Below are 3,264 nucleotides of genomic sequence, written 5' to 3'. Positions count from 1 at the left end.
TGTCTGTTTCTTCGTCTTTTCTCTTTAGACTAAAAACACAGTTGCTAAAATTGCAAAAGTTTTCATCTGAAACTGCACAAAAAGAAGAAGAATTTATAAAATAAGTACATTTTTATATTGCAGTTACAAGATTGTATTTTAAAAATTAATCACCTGAAACCCCAAGTCTTAACAATTAAGTAATTCTTAAAGTTAATTCGGAGTTTTTAAAAAATGGCTATTAGTAAATACTAAGTAATTTCCAAAAGAAAAAAAAAAAACAGAATACACGAGTTTATTGCTTCAAATTTGTAAGGGTTAATACTTCATGTGATCATGTTTTTTGTGAACTACAAGCTTCAAGAGGACAAACTGGATAATCTGTCCCGTGCTTTTGTGTCGGGATTAGGGACATTGCTCCAAAACATCTGCACATAATGCGTTCACAATGTGTAAATTACAGTTTTCAGTGACATCACAGGCTTAGCCGGCTTTTGTGGAAGAAAATTGGTGAAGTCTAAACATCTCTTTGAGACTTGAAATGAACAGTAGATTTTTTAACAAACTGCAAAATTGCATGGTGCTCCCGTTATAAATGCATCAACACTGGCCAAACAGAGCATCCACATGTGGTTGTCAATAAAAAAAAAAAAAAAAGTTAAATTAAATCACAATAAACCATTCCTTCAAGCACCTTACCAGTATGATTATTTTGTAATGCCATTACTTCTACAACAATGGTTATGATAGACACACAGTGCTCTCACATTATTATTACAATCAAATAATTTGAGCTTTTTCATTTCCTTTGGCATATTTCTTACATTTTTAATTTCTGAGGTTACATTTTTCATAACAAAGCTAAAACATTTGCATTTGTGTGGCGCACAAATAAAACTTCCATAAGTATTTTACATGTTGTTTAGGCGGCTTCAGAGAATAATTGTAGTATAGGAAAAGAAAAATGAATCAAGTTAACACAGAGGTACAGTAGTGTCCACAAATTCATAAGTTATTGCTTTATGATTTGGGCTGCAAAAGTTATATTTTATATATTCAGTGAAATAAAAAAGCCACAAACTCTTAGCATTTTTCCAGGTCTTGGAGGGACGCATGATAACTGGGTAGAAGAAGTCATTGGTGTGCTTGTTTTGCTGCCTTAGCTGCTTAGCTCTCTGCTTGTAGCGTCTGTGTATGAACAAACGAAGTGGAAAGCTAATCCCGGCCGGCCGGCACTGTAATCTGGCGAGAGGGGGGATTTCTGCATACAGCAGATTGACCATGTGTATGTTATTGAGAGGGTTGAGGGGCCAGAGGGTGATTACTCCCTGAGTGGGACTGGGAGAGGGGGGATGGGAAGTTTGATGAGAGAGCAATGGAACATCTTTCATCAAGCACTGTGAGCAACCTCTGGGATGAAGTCAGTGTGTTGGTGTGAAAAACTGCAGTTCTAATGGCCATCTGATTGTGGTCTCTATAGCTAATTTTCATCTTAAAAACAACTGTTTTTAAAAACTAGACTTTACTTTTTTTTTAAACCTTACACTAGTATTACCCCTTTGAGTGGCAGGTGGGACTATGCTTGCTGAAGTGATTCTGGAGAATTTTTAATGGAATTATCAAATAAATAATATGGTTGATGTGAGGTACAGACCGTCCTGGAGGACTGTATTTTTAAACTCGCTGGCAGAAGCTTTGACCACGTATGGCTCGAACACCCAAAACTGATTGACTCAAAGTTAAATTAATTCTTCAAAATGTGAAGAATTTAGATTTATGTGTGTAAGTCCATAAATCTAAGGGTGCCATCACAGCAATTATTTTGCAGAAGAGTTTTTTACATGGGATTTTTAAAGTGTAGCAATATTGCCTCTGAGAAGTAACCCAGCCAGGGGGGCAAGGGGTGCAAGCCAGTGTACTCCTTGTGCTTGTCCTGAGCCCCACGTAAAAGAAGAGGGTTGCATCTTCAAGGGCATCAAGTGTCAAATCTTTGCCAAATCAATCAATAAGATTTCTATTCCGGATTGACCAAGGTTAACAAGGACCGCCTTCTGATGGTGTTTACCAACAGGGCCAATTTCTGGTGCTATTTCTTGTTTTTGGAGGCAGCCAGAGAGGAGGAAAGACAGTAACGTAGGGACTTTTAATAATATATGGACATGACTGGTAAAAGGTGGGAGCGGGCTTTTAATTATGGACAGAAAAAAGGTAGAGGTATTGTGTTCCATGGATGTATTGAAGGAAGACATCCAGATGGTTGCTATGAGAGAAGATTATACTAGAGAGAGGGTGAAAAAAAACAGGCAAACAGCTGAACATTTTTATTGGTAAAGTTTGGCCTGAGGAGGATGACAATCTAACTGCCATATTGCTAACCTGCATCGCAGGAACCCTGACTGACTTTTGTCGAAGGAATGTGATAGTGAACAGTTCTTAATAGTATTTGTAGATACAACTTATAGCCAGTAGCCAGAATTCACTGTTTTCACTTTACATGAGCCAAACCTTCCTGGGAAGATCTGGACACCATGAAACCACAAAACAGCCTTCTTTTGTTGTTTTTAAGACAAATACAGGTATTATTTTATGATGTTGCTGCAGGCAGTGGTTAAAATCTGATGAAAAAGTAGACCCTCTGGTGGTCTGCAGAAATTCCACTTGAGGCCCCTTGATTAATTGCAGGTTGGACAGCAGTCATTACTCAGAGACTTCCCAGGAACACACCTGCTAAGTACTTAAACTGCAAGAGCATTAAAGTCTGGATGTTTTGCCTTCTTCATGGCATCTTGGAAGGACACCTCAGCAGGGCTTCTAACTTTGAGCTAAATTTAGCATACTAAATATTTAGCCTGGAGCATCAACATGCTTGGTTAGTTCAGCAAACTAATATAAAGTGCACATGAACATTTTTATCAGCATGTAGGTAATATATAAGAGCATAATGGAATATTAAGCTGAAGCTCTATTTAGAGTTAATGGTCATGATTAATTTTCCTTTGATTTAAAATGGGCAGCCATCCAGTACAAAGTCTGACTCTAAAACCTGCTGTCCTTGACTGGTTTCCACATCAGAAACCAGCCGAAAACAGGCCGGCTGCCCGCCAACAGGGATACAAAAACGGACCAATTTGCATATTGCTGATGCATACCAAAAATACCTGACAATGAGACAGAAAGAAGTGGTTGAAGGTTTTACACAAGGGCCTTTTAACTTGACACATGAGCTCAAACATTGGCCTTTTAGTGACAAGACCTTTTAGTATGCTGTCTGAGAAAATAGTGCTG

The sequence above is a fragment of the Oreochromis niloticus genome, linkage group LG11 (genome assembly GCF_001858045.2).
Source record: "Oreochromis niloticus isolate F11D_XX linkage group LG11, O_niloticus_UMD_NMBU, whole genome shotgun sequence".
NCBI classification, from domain to species: Eukaryota; Metazoa; Chordata; class Actinopteri; order Cichliformes; family Cichlidae; genus Oreochromis; species Oreochromis niloticus.
The sequence above is the reverse complement of the archived record's forward strand: the minus strand, read 5'-3'. Positions refer to the sequence as shown.